The following is a 14,952-nucleotide window of genomic DNA, read 5'->3' on the forward strand; positions in this document are numbered from 1 at the left end:
AACTTTTAAATTTGTTAAAACGTGGTCTAAAGCCGGCATGGTCAGATAATCGCGAGGTACATAACATTTGCATTTTACATGCGCGTTGTAGTTTACGCTTCAAATGAAATTTTACATTGATATCGAACGATAATAAAAACTCCATTTTCCCTTATCGACTGGCCAAAGAAACGGAGCAAAACTTTCACAATCTCGACGTTTACCTGCGACTTTCAGCCAACGTATCGGGCATACATCAGCATTACGGACGTATAGCTTGCCTTATCCTGTATGTACCTTTGCCGTTGTTCGCGCGAACGGATTCGCGAGATAAATCTTTTAGAATTTGTATCGAAGTAACCTTTTCGCAGTATGAAACAAACTAGTAACAATTGTTGAATACGCGATATGAAGTCGTACAGGGTGTTTAAGGAAGGAACATTATTGCAATTTGGAGCTTCCGGACGTAAAGCGTCATATGCTTTTTAACATCAGAGCTACCAACAATTAAAATATTGAACTCGTAGCAAAGAAATCAAAGTGATAGGTATTACAAACAATCACCTAAATCTAAAAAAATGCAACTATTTTTATGAAAAATATGAATTGGTTATTTTGCCCACTCTGATAATCTTAATAATCTTTGTTGATTAATTCTTCGGTTGACCAGTTAAAAATTAATGTTCAAATTCAAGTCTTGCAACTAATTAATTAAAAATAAGATAGATATTTAGACGTTATTTCGACATCGTGCGTATTCGACTAAGTCGCGTAAATCGGAAGATTATTCAAACAACCCATAAACAAATTTGCAACTGGCTAACAAACGCTATTCTAAAGTAAGCCAAACGCTATTTTTCTGTACACTTTCTATAACTTTAAATATCAGTTTGATCGCAGTAAAATGCATCGCGCAAACGAGCATTATTGCGCAATACGTCCACCTAGATCCAATCGTGAACTGCTCTGGACAGTTTGCTTCGCTGTTGATCCTAATCAAGTCGACTGTGAACGAAGCTGAGAATTTAGATTAAGAACGTACAACGTGGTCTTCGTCAAATCGGCGATAGTTACCTTTATCCGATGTAATAGGAAATAGAAATTCTCTATTGCGGATAAATTATTTTAACAAATTTCTGTATATTATTAATTATTTTAACAAATTTCTTTATAAAAGAAGAAAAGATAGAATAAAATTACAAATTACTTAATCCATTTGCAAAGGATGATAAAACAAAATGATACATGCATCGTTAAATAAGTATCACACGAACGACGAGTCAGACATGATGTGAACAGAGCTTTAAAGCTTTAAACTCGTAGTTGAAAAGGTTAAGAACGCCTTCGGCGATGACCAAAGTTGATGAGTAGAGGCAGTAACGACGTTTGAACCAGTTGACGACGTCTTGTTCGCTCCGCTGCTTCGTCAGTCAGGCAGCGGACTCTATTACTGTTACTCGTAAAAAGATAGGTGCATCGATCTAGCAACTATGAGGACAACCCCCGATATAATTACTCCGCGACGACCTCGGCACTTTCTCGTCGCGCTCGTTTTGATGGCATCGTTAAAATCGGCTCCATTTAATAAGACCGATCGGCGGTCATTCGATTCTCTATTTTGCTAAACGTTGACCCGATGAAACACGTCTCTGGATAAATATCCTACATCTCGTTCGATATTTTCAACACAATTGAAGAAATTGCGGTCACGAGGAATCAGCTAAACTCTTTTAGTCTTTTTTACAATCTGCTCTTTTAGTTTGAATTTTTTTAATATTCAGAGAAGTAATAAACTTTTGAGTTATTGGACGAAGTGGAAATGAAAGCTACATTTTTAATAAGGGTCGATAATTATAAGGTTACGCTAAGATTATAATCGATGATGAGCGAGCATCGTGGAAGCTATCCTCTTCGATCGTTCGATTCACGAAGTTCCTTGACGATTGGACAAATGAGGAGAATTATTAGCCTTTGAAACTCTTTTTGTATATCTCGCACGACATGACTTTCAAAGTTCCTCTTATCTTCTCGTTTGTTACATGTGGCAGAAATATAACGGGATATAAATTTAATTTTGTTGTGTAATTAATTTTAATCGTACACGATATTTACGGCAAATATTGCGTATTTAACGCGATAGTGTATTGTAGACTGCAATACAGCGATGCAAATTGCATTGTCTTATTATTTTTCGATAGATCTAATATTTGCTATTTCTGATTTTTTTCTAAACGTATTATGATGTCGAAAGGGAAAAAGTCTTTCAATAACCAAACGTCATTCGCAGGCACTAACTACGTAACCCCATTTCAACAAAATCCAGTCACCAGAAGCAAACGAACGCACGTATACTCGTTGCAAACAACTACGCTGACGACAGTGACTGAAGAAAACACTTTCGAATTCATCTCTCGGCGTGGAGTCTCATTTACTCTACACTCTACCTCATTTACTTTCACTTGTCACGATTCGCACTCTTCCTCTCGAAATCCGACGCGCTTTTCGCGCTCGCGTTTGCGCGAACAAATCGCGAATGTCCTAACTGCCTTTAACGCTTATTTTTCCACCATGTACACTGTTTCTGCTAATTAGTCTAACTTATATTTCAATTTACTCGTTCGATTCTCGTTCGCGCCATCCTCTTTGAATGCGTTAGCGAATCTCGCGTAATGATACCAGCCTACTCTTTTAGACTTTTTACAACTTTCCCTCGAACAGAGTCTGCCGCGTTCGAACAACGCTCTTTGATGCGCGTACAATCGCGCTTTTCTACTCATACTCCCCCATTTTTCGTTCTTTTTCAGTCATAGTTCTGCACGATGGAAACACAAGGAAAGAATAGGCACGAGACGAAACAAGAGACAAAGAAAGAGATCACGTTTGATGAAAAATAGAAAATGTTGTTCAAAAGTAATTGAATCGAGGGGAAAAAGTGCTTGTTTCTAGTCCATCACGCAGTTCTCGATCGATCGATGTTCGGTGAACGTTATAAACAGAGCGAGAAGAAATTATCATCCTTGCATAAGGCTTCACACTAACGTGGATCGAGCCACTTCGGTGGTCCGTGTATTTTAAGCGATGCTTGTAATTGCGTTGAACGAACTTGCGCCCTCGATTTTTCGTTTCGAGAATCCTATCTTTTGAATATATCTGTGCAAGATATTAAGAAAAAGATGGTTCAGAGATTCATCGAAATAACACTTCAACCGATCCATATTTTTTAGATTCCTATTGTTAATCAAGGTTTGCAGACGATTGGCAATTCGACGCTCTAAGATTTTGCATCTTATGAGGATTTCTAGATATGTAATACGTACGATCTTTTGGGCGGGGTCACATCAATAGGTGTCACCACTTAATACCTTACTTTATAAAAAAATATTTTGATTTAAACCTTACGTTGTTTCTATCTGGTATAAGTGGATTTAATCTGCAGACGTCCAGTTAATCTGACACTAACTGTAACTATAATTTCGTTCCGATAAACGGAGCTCTGCCGCAGTTGCATAACGCCCGATTGCTTCGGTTTCGCTGCGCGCGAGTAATGGGCGATACATGTTCATGAATAAACAATAGAAGAAACGTACTTTCAGTAGCAACAACGTTGATATACGAAAATACTTATCTACTAACCTGAAAAGTTCTTCCCGTTTTTATCCTTTTCCACTTATTCGCATCAACCAGGGATCCAGATTCAGGGAACATTAATTCCTGTTCTATATTTCTTCTCCTTCTTTCTGGGAGGTCGCTTCGATGGCGCCCTCTAGACTTTGGCCCGCTGCCAGCTTCTCTTCTTTCCCTTTTTTGGTCGCCTTTTCCAACGTCGCTTGCTGCTCGTTTGTTACCCCTTTTCCTTTTTGTTCCCCTCGTTTCTTGCTTACCTACGTTCTTGTCGAAACGATTACGTAAGTTTTTCCGCCCTCGGATCGAACCAAACAACCGAACGTTTTCACGACGCTTTGAGCATCTGCGGCAGCCATTTTTGTTTCTGCCGGAAGCAGGGACAACGTGACACGGGAGGGACCCGTTGGTAGCGTGATCTCTGTGGAAAGAGGAAGAAAAGCCAGGAATTCGACCTCCGAGGCTACGGGTCGATAACCCTACGCGTTTACTGTTCGCTCTGACTGTTGGGAAGAATAGAGGCAGAGGAATAGGAAGCAGCTGATGTCGCTTAGGGTGAGGCAATCTCGTTCGATCCACGGAAAAATGGGACGTTTCGTGAGTCCTTTCTGGTGATTTAAGATCTCGTTCGGCGGAACCAAATATTAGGCAGGTTTTTCTGTAATATTATTCGTTTGATTGAAATAAATTCGCACGCTAGATGTTGTTCGTACACTTACAACTCTTTTTCAATATATTAACTCGATTACCTCAAATTACTGATTGTTGAATTGTATATATGTACCGTACCAAACAAAAGTATTAGCGGAGCTGGCATTTTCGTGCAAAATTCTTTGTAAATTCGTAGAGACTGTGATTCTCCATTTAGTTTTTTTTTTTTTGTAAAATATAACCATCGACTCTAATGTTTAAGTGCATCATGGATCATGAATTTTAAAAATATCCGTAATAAAAAAAAAAAAGGTAAAATACACATAGAAATCCGTTTTCGTCGGGACAAAAGTATTGAGACTCGAAAATTTTGTTATTACGTGTATTCTACCTAAATGTTTCCAATTTTGGCGCATTTGTTATGTCGCGGGAAGTTCCTCTATTCAAACTGATCGTCATCTTTTAGAGTTAGTTCTTTTAAAAAAGAAACAGAGATTGCTGAAATAAAGATTGTATTAAATTTATATGAGCGAGGAAAATTTAATTTATATCCTCGGGAGCTTGCTGACCGGGAAAAGAGAGAAATCGTCGATATAATAAAAAAAGAAATTAAAGCTGCATCCTCGGATATATGATATGATACAGATACGGTATAAAGAATTCTGAGACGGTCCTTTTTTTAAATTTTAATCTTTTGTGATAAATTGCGTGGAAAACTGTTACATTCGCGTGCTTTTTCGTTGTAATTATGCTAAAAGTTTGAAGAAATAGAAAGAAATACGAGTGGATGCTTTTAGAGAGTTTAAAAACTAAAAATTACGCGTAATGGCAAGTGGAATCACTTCTATCCAAGCCTTTTTAATTAGAAGACTATAAACGCGAGTGAATTTTCGTGTGCAAATAAGTTTTAAACTATGCAGATGCAAAAACGCGATGCTTTAATAACTCTTGAAAATTACTTATGTAGGCATTCGTCTTGCTTACATTCCATTTCTTTAGAAAAACATACATTTGCATAAACATTCGTAGCCTACTTATAACCTATGACTTGTAAAATTGTAGTGGTAACATTAATTCAGTTGTGCGGTATTTAGGTAACCAAACTTTAGACAGAAACTTTCCCAACTTTCTGTTATAATAATATGCAATATGGATACAAGGAAAGAAAATATTTAGAGTTGGAATTCATAAATAAACGCCTGCCATTTTTCACTTTTTCCTCACTCGGCTCGTGATCAATCGCTTCATAGTTCTCTCTGTGGAATTTCAGTGAACTCATCCCAGGATATTAAAAAAGATTGACTTTCGTTGCTCAGAAAAGGGTATTCCCAGCAGCTTGCTGATCTTATCGAATTCAAAGGGGTAAACGGTCGATTTACAAGAGGCAGCTGGTGCATTCGAAAGTGAAGAATATTTTTTGTATGTTGGTTGGCGGCGTAATGGTTGGCATAGGAGAGAGTTTGAAATCGACGATTTCAAGTGCCATATCCTAGTGCTGGTATCCACTGATTTAACAATACTGTACTATCTCTTTTTCTCTTTTCCTCCTTTCTGATCTCTTTGTTCTTCAGGCATGCCGTATTGATCGGCGAACACTGGCAGTCGAGTCGGGATAACTCGGTGTTGGACTTACACTTATGTATACATACACAAGTATGTGTTCTGGTTCCTGTACGCCGCGATATAGTTATGCAGGTATAGAAGAATTAACTTTTGGATAAAAACAAATATGATGTTAGGTGTAATAATGACTTTATGACTCCAACAAACAACAAATTACAGTATCAACAAATAACATTTTATTTAAGATAAATCATTTTACCTACTTACGGGACGATTACCTACTTTTTTTTTAGATACCTACTTATTTTTAAGAATAATTAATATTTTATTCTTATTCTTAAGAACCAGGTCATAGCTTTATCACGTTGTTTCACAAATTCTACTGTACTATAGCTAACTGTAGGTGTATTTACGAGATAGTACAACTGCAGTTTCTTTTTAACGGAGTCATTTAAATCTGTTTGCAATATCGTCATTAAATTATTAATTCTATACTTACGTTTAAAACTATAATATTTACATCCAAATAAATCATGAAAGAAACAACAAGTCGCATGAGCTTAAAGGTGATCGTCCTGTGATTATCACGTGGCAAGTACGTGAACTAACTGAATGCAGACAATGTGAGTGCGAGCATTTCTCACCGAACCTCGAGATTAAGCTCTGAATGGAATAAAGTTGACGGTTATCAAGTCGAAACGTGACAGGCAGCTTATTTGAATGACGCGTTCATGGATGATGATGTCGGCACGGAAGTATTCGCGTTACGCGCGCCGTTAATCTCCGGTCTCCGGCTTGATTTTCGTGCAAAGCACAAGTAAAGTGTCGGTTGTTTCGTGCTCGACCACGAGTGGCTCCGCTCGTTAGGAACGCTCTTTCGTACGTTTGTATGTACCTTGCCGCGACTGACATGAATTTCTTTGAGCGAAAAAAAAGGTCGTCGTCGGTGTTTTAGGCAGACTTTAGCGAGAGATATTGATCGATGAATGGGACGAGGTTGTTCAAAATAGAATTCAAAGAGTTCTATCTTGTATCATGTGGAAAATACATCGTCAATAATGATAATGACGAGAACATCGCATTTTGTGAGAACGACATAATTTTAAGTTGGAGATAAATTAGTACGAAAACTAATTTTTTTTATATGTTTTATTCTTAATCTATCGACGTCTTTCTCTTTGTGTTTGTAATTTATTCTTCTCTCTAACAAGTAACAATAAATTTTATAGAATTTGTCGGAATCACTCTTGTCGTATATCATATTGTCCTTGTTAACGAACTTTTTTTTGCAAAATTCTGTTTAAACTTTTGATAAACACGCTTGATTTATATAGTAATTCTGTATGTTCCTTACAAATCATGCGTAGGTCTTTTGCTCTTGCGAAACGGAGATCATTAAACTTCAGACTAGTTAGGAATGCCGAAGGCTCCCACAAAAACACCTGCTAACGTTGGACTTCTGCTTGGACACTTTATGATTCTAGATTTCTTCTGTCAGATTCGTTTCAACATTTCTAATTACGTGTATCAGCCTGTTATAGATCGCAATGTGCTTACTTCTATAAATTCAATAATTCATTTCTAAAGTGTGTTGCGAAGCTCGAATGTTCTATTCGCTAATTAAAGGAGAAAAGGTTGCTTTGTTTGCACAACTGCGCAGTTGCATCGTTATAACGTTGTAACGATGTCCTTGTCTTATCATAAATACATATTTCAGTAATTGAAAACGCTCCGTTGTTAGTGTAGTTTACGTGTTGTGTGTATTTTACAAATTATCTACGTATCATTCAACTACCTCTCGCGTGTTATATACTGGTTGACAACTGGTTGACAACTGGTTGAGAACCACCTACCTTAGATCATTTCTTTGTAATAGCTTATATAAATATAGATATCCTCGATCAATCTAGCGATTCTCCACTATGTGAGTACTTTTTTTCACGATAATGCATTTTTTATTACTTCCACCAGATTTTTCACCAGTGACTAAATCAGTCTTTACTTATAGAAAATTTTCTTGTCAGCTTCGACAATTTATCTCAAATCGGCATACTTTTCGTATCTCGGATGCCTAAAAAAGAAACGATAACGAGCCAGCTCGGACAAGCAGCTTCCGACTGTCTAGCATGAAAGTTCTGGCAATTCTATGAATACGTATGCTCGTCCTTCGACGATGTTGCAGAACTGCTCACCGGTCGGAAGGCGGGCCAAATTTCCGGTTTTGTTTGCGAAACGCTGCTGCGCCTAGCCAACAGCCATTTATCTCGTCTCGCGTAAGCCACAACGAAATCATGCCGCCTTTTCCGTACCTCGCTACGAATCGACTCGTATCTCTGCACCTGCACTTGCGTGCACACATCAGCCATTACACGCGGCTGCACCTGTCAGGTGAAAGGAACTCAGAGAAAGGTTCGACGGTTTGGATCACGGTTATGTGTCTTTAGTCTTACTTAGGGTATTACATTTTCGTTGCGTTTCAGACATCGAACATTCAGTTTTATGTATTTCACAATTGCGATATTCTTATTCTTGGGAAGATAATTCCGATTAAATAATTGACCTCGTAACCCTTCAATGAAGAAGACTCAGCTCAGCCCCAGAATATGGGACGAGAACTGGGTCGAATCTATCGGATACAGAAAGCAGTCGGTAGACGGAACGACTCGCGAGGAGAGCGACTTCGACAAAGGGACGCGCTCCTTTTGAATAGCTTTCAACGTACAGCCAGCGTGCGTCGTTATCATGCCGTGGAATTGTTCGAAAAACGGATGAAATTTCCAAGTTAACGAGTTGTTCTTGGCGCAGATCTTCTAAGCAAGTTAGAAATACATACTGAAAGTCATGAGAAAGCATGATTGAGAAAGTCACAAAGGAAGATTATTTTGTACAACTTTGATCGAGTTGTCAGAAGATCTTTAAAATTTGCACAAATTATGTATAACGAAATTGCTACCAAGTCTATATATTCCTTAAAATTTACACAAGGATTTTAAGGAAAATATTGATTTCGCGCCGTTTCAACTGATTGAGACAAATCGAGATATTCCAAATTGAAACGAAGAATGATTTGGGTGGGTATTTTAATTTCTATGCTTATTTTTCAAGCCATCAACAACGTTTTCCTCCGCCTATTTTTGCGAAATTACTTTTTGTAACTTGCCGAGTACAATGCTAGCAATAAAGTGACAGGAGCTAGGTATAGTGGGCAGGACGTACACGTGAAAGTGGCAAGTGTGAATACCACGTAGGTATGTTCCTCGAAGGCCGAATGAGAATCCGTAATGTGTGGGCGCTCTTGGGCTTTCAGCCCACGTGCAACTACAACTACAGCTAGCGTTGCCACGTGCAGTGTCGCATACACTAGGGGCGCGTAACACCGCCATTGATCCCCCATTACGGTGGAATTTACGGATTTTTTCATTCCCCTTTGACTTTTATTAATGACCGTAGCTTTACGATACGGACGAAACATCTACTATTTTTGAGAACTAATATTTTAATTAACAATTTTAACTACAGACGTATAGTCATAAAATGTTTACTTTCTCAGATTACATACTTCAACTATTTCTTTGTATTTTTGCTATCTAATTTTCACTTTAAATATCTACACTTCCGTCACTCAGTGTAATTCCACATTGAACTCAACATATATATATATATATATTTATATTGTACGATTCAACCTCGAGCATTTCGAAATGAATGTTACTCACGTAGAAGATACTTGGTCGTAAAGTTGCTGCGTGCGTTAGTTGGTCGTACGATCGATACGCCTTCGATACATCCCTGGCTATATTAAATTTTTTCCTGCCGACACTTCTGCGACCTCATATGGTATCCATTGAAGCATATTGCGCAGCGATCAATCACCATAGGTATTTGCAAATAGAAAGCTGATATTTACCATAATTACTGAGCTATCGTTGTGTGATACATGCGAGTGAAATATGCGGTTAAATAAGGCTGCGTGTGACTTGCATCAGAATCGACAAAATATGCGTATAGAGTTTCTTACATCATTACAAGGTAAATACGGTACTTGAGTGATTCTGCCAAATGACTCACGCAATTAATTCCTTGGATTCAAACACAAGGAGAAACAATTTTTCCTTTAGTTTCTATCAGTCTGAAAATCTAACATCTATTTCTCTCTTTCTCTGACTTTGCTTGTACGGATCAAAGCACGAAGCTTCTTCTTATAGAATTAAATAAAATTATGAAGACGATACGTCTATACGCACTTTTGTACACATGTAAAAAGTTTTCTTCAATGATCTATAGGTAGAAAATTCCTAATCGTAACCTAATCGTTCATCTATCCGACGAACTATAATATATTCTTTCTTCTCAAGCCCGAATAAGACGCGAGTAAACGCAAAAAGTTTAAGCGGAGAAAGAAGCGTTCGTTGAACTTTCGCCGCACCGGTGCGAGCTGTAACTTCACTAGGCTGTTTACTCGTTACCATCCACTTTGCTTCTAAGAAATGATTTCGCTTCGCAAAATGAACCGCTTCGTCCCCTTTGACGTGTTGCTTCGAACTTGCTTTATTGCTACGTCGTGCCTCGAACGTGAAAGACTTTCGCATTAATGGACCGTAAAATTAGTCGCATCGACTTTGAACAAAGTTATCGCAACCTCTGAGCGACATTAGCCCTTAATTGATGCTATCAACCTAATAACAATATCGATACAGGTGCGCTCTATAATATTTTTTGCTCCACTATACCCATGGAATATATTGACAAAGTTTAGGTGGTTAAACTATGAGGCACGTTGTATATTTTCGTAACATTCACGTATCGTTACCAAAAAAAATTAACCAAACTATCCGGATACTTGTGAGCAGTCGTGTATGTGCCCAGCACCTTCGCGGACACGCTTGGAAACCAACTTTAAAGGCTTCGATAATATCAGCGTCCAATCGATTCGCCTCGATCGGATGGTGAAGCAAATTTAGAGCACAATGGCGAGCAGCATCCTCGAGACGCAATACATATCCGGCACATTATGGTCCCTGAGAAGATGGCAAAGCGGCGCAAATGCAAGACAGGCGTCGCGAAGCATCGCGGATGCACATGTACTTACTTACCGCGGCGTAGAAGCCATCAGCGAGGTCTTTGGCCGCTCTAATGGCGGATGTAGCGTCTGTCTTTAACGTGGCTTTCCCCTAATTTGCGTCAATTGCCGACACGGATGCCAACCGGGGAGCGTAAGAATAGAAAAAGACACGGCAGAGACGCGCAGCGCAAAGTACGTCGTAAAGTAATTGAAATTACTGTCTGTCACCGTGTCAGCCCCCGATATTCTGACATTCGAAACGAGCCAACGCGTATTACGTAACGCTTACTGTTGCACTTGGAAAGCGTGGTTCAGCCTTACTGACCACTGCTGCTCGTTGCTCGCAGACGCGGAAATGCGGGTGTCCCGCGTTTCTTGCCAATAGCATTCCGTCAGCTTCGAGGAACGATGCGTTACCGAGAAACTGTGACATTTCATCGTGCCTCGAAATCGCTCGCTTACTTTACTAGTAAGTAAATATCGCTTTCATTTTAGCAAACAAAAGCCTTTTAATGTTTGAAGAAAAACTTTAGCATTTTTGAAATTACGTACATTTTATTATATATACGTACAAATTACAAATTTTTTCGTATTCTTCTTAAACTTACGAAATTTATTCGAACGATAGAGAAAAGAGATTGGACCAAAAGTGACCCAGAGAACGTAACAGAATTAATGCGTCCGGACATGTAGTCGCGTTGACACGTAGGCACATATAGCTATCTATACAAGTACATACGCATTAAATTTCCCTTTGAAGCGTTTCCAACTACCGTCTCGTCCTATCGCGTGCAAGAACTTTAGCTAGCACGCTGGCTTTCGTTGTAAAATATTAGGTGGGTGTGATATATTCTTTCTATCTTTCTTAACATAGCCCTCGTTATATATGGTGATCGTATGCAGTTTTTCATCGCGTTCATGCTGGGCATCCGCAATGATCACGATTGCAAATGGACGTCAATATCCACTATGGTTTATAATCGGTATTCATTTTGCAATTGAGCAACTGTCGACCGTTAATGGTTGAAGCCGTTCTCATCGGGCGTCGCGGTCACCCTTAAGAACTAGGTATACATTGGCCGAAAGAATCCCCTTCTATCTCTGTATACTGGTTTCCGTTCTCTTCCATCTTGCCTTGACCTTTTTTGAACGATGCTCCGTTCTCTCATCTTTACGTGGAATTTTCAAATTTTCTGTCTTATTTGAATTGGTAATTATTATGATCCTCGTCTTTAATTTAGTATTTTCATCTATGTAAAATACGTTGTATTAACCCTTTAATTGCGGAGAAGTTTCGCTTGCATCGAAGAGACGGGAAATTTTTACTCTTTTTGAAAGATTTTCAAACAAAATTTTTCGAATTTAACAGTATGAATTTAATAGGAAACGATTGGGTCGTAAAAATATAAAGATGGTGTAAAAACGACCTAGTTGATCGTCACTGGAAAGAGTCTCAGCCAGTTAGTTTGTTCGACGAAGTTGCAGGCTGAAAATAACTTTTTGCCATTCGAGCAAGCTCTCCGTTCTCATGAGCACGCATATGGTAAACCGTTGTTGGAACGTTAATATAACCAAAGGAGTACACGACGTGCGTAGGCCTGCCACGCGTTCCTCTGTCTATCCTTTGTTTTTCAACGGCATTAGGTCCCGTTAGCGTCTTTGTATGCCATATGGAAATTTCACGCGAACACTCACAGAGCTCGTCGTTATGCATTTCACTTGTGCGTGCAGGACAATGCTATCTTGGAATGCGTGCTGCTTCGATACGACTTTGTCTCTTTCACGCTTTTCCTTATTGACATCGATATATCCTTTTTCTTCTGTACGTTGTATCGTCTCGAACAAAAATTATATTATTATTCTCTAAATAAGTTAGACGGATATTCGATATTTTTAATTAACCATAAAGTGGATCTAAAGTTAACGAAAAATAGGAAGGGTATTGTAAAAGTAAAGTGTTTGGTTGGAAGTTTCATATTCATTATAATAATATTTTGATGAATGTTAATATTTCTTATATTAAAAATATATCGAATATACCACAATAATAGATTAAATCAAGAAGAAAATTGGAAATTTTGGAATAGTAGAGTTTGTTGGTCTTTACTTCTGCAACACCCTATGCCCTATACAAATCTCTACAATGGGCGCGTTAAGATCACCTTTCAATCCCTCGGAACGAATTCATTGAAATACGACGAGACATTGGCAATGCTAATGGCCGAGTTAACATACAACCGTGTTCACGTGTCATATCGATCGTACGAACGTCGTTGTATGACTGGAGAGAGCTTCAGCCGAGTTAAGGTTAAAGACCATGATCGATTTTGAAAGGATTGTTAGCTTGTTTAACACGTTAACAACTGAAGAAATGTTAAAAGATTACATCGAAGAATCAGCATTACAGGTCTGTACGTATCTAATTTTATTGACTGTAAATCATATATATTTATTTATTTATTTGTTCATTTATTTATACCACAGCATAGTGAGAGATAGTTTTATGTTGTCTGTACGATTTAGATATGTATCTTGCTTTTTTGGAAGGAAATGTTAACTTTTAACCTCTACAGATATGATACAGACTGCTTCATGCAACTGGGCGAAGCTATATTTCAAGTATCTAAAGTCTTTAAGTATCTCTACAAAAGACACAAATGATCAACAAGTTCGATTTAAATGTTATCTTGTATTAATCAGATATTTGTTCATTAATTATATGTAGATATTCGAGTTCCTATATGCGAACAAAGTATTTTAAAAATTGCGAGGAAACAATCATGCCAACATACATAGTCACATACAGAAAACATTATTTTATTGTTCAGTTTCGCTCCAGGGTTTATATAAAAACATAAACCGCAAAGAACCATCTGACCTTATTTAAAATCGCTTGACTTCCATGCGCTTCCCACACGGGAATCACAATCGACGATTTCATTCTACCTTTCATTTGGCCTTCAACGCAGGTATCCTATGAGGTTGCCTCATTCTACCGAAGCTACGCCCCCGCATTTCCAGCAGGAAAATTGATCGATCATTTTCCGCGCGCTCATCCGCCCTAGCACGCAAGCTCCGTGACATTGGAAAACGCTTTTAAACGGTTATTCTCCCGAGTAGTGCTTTCCAATGAGTGCGTATTGGATATTTCAGTCGGCCTTGATTACTTCCCTGGCGTCGTTTGACCATGATGTGTTGGGCCATCGATTCGTGTCTTTAATTCTGTATAATTTCTAACGTTGTATACGCTTAGAAACTACGTGTTTCATATATTTATATTTATTTAATATTAAATATATATATATTTGACTATTCTAAATCTAATATTCAATCTAATATCATGAAATGTATTTCAACATTTATTTACTTCTCCTGTACTAAAATCTAAAAGAGAGCAAAAGTTCTATCGAAATTATTGTACTATAAGAATATTATATAAGCAGGTAACTTTATTCATAGCAGAAATGTTACATATTTATTCGTAGTACTTTACACCCTCACTTTATGTAATTTCAAAGAGTTTTGTAAGGTCTTACGTAATATCTGTAATATTCTGTAGTATTCTTCTGTTTTTAAATTACGACATAAAGTATTGTAGCAAAAGATATTACTGGAGAGCTTGAATATAATTTACAAAATTTCGTAGAAGATGGAGCAATGCTCCACGGAATTTAAAATGATTTTTGTGCTTCGAAACAACGTGCACCTTTTCAGTAATATATTAATAGAATTGCAAAATATTTAACGGGCAAGAAATTCAAGCATGTAATAGAGACAGATTATATATACATGTTGCTTTCGTTCATTATAGTCAATTGTGAGAAAAAAGACCTCATCGAAAAACAACGATTACGTTACTCGAACGTGAATTACGTATCATGAAAGTCATAAACAGGATCGCGAGGTTCTCACGTTTAATATATGGGATATGTTTAATAGGGTATTTTGCTAAGAATAATTGAATAAATTAGAGCGAATAATTTCAACGTTGTATGTAAATTTTCAGCTGGTATGTTTACACGGTATATCTACGTAAAATTCACAGTATATTTTTAAAAATTCATAGTAATTTTTTG

General features: G+C 37.8%; 1 protein-coding gene across 12 annotated transcripts in view; it reads left to right on the forward strand.

The window, feature by feature from the left end:
* Nucleotides 1-14,952, forward strand: part of LOC117210636 — a 72,756-nt gene that overhangs the window by 33,336 nt on the left and 24,468 nt on the right. The gene's annotated exons all lie outside the window — the stretch shown is intronic.

This window comes from Bombus bifarius, unplaced genomic scaffold (assembly GCF_011952205.1).
Source record: "Bombus bifarius isolate JDL3187 unplaced genomic scaffold, Bbif_JDL3187 scf7180000008208, whole genome shotgun sequence".
In the NCBI taxonomy this organism is placed as follows: domain Eukaryota; kingdom Metazoa; phylum Arthropoda; class Insecta; order Hymenoptera; family Apidae; genus Bombus; species Bombus bifarius.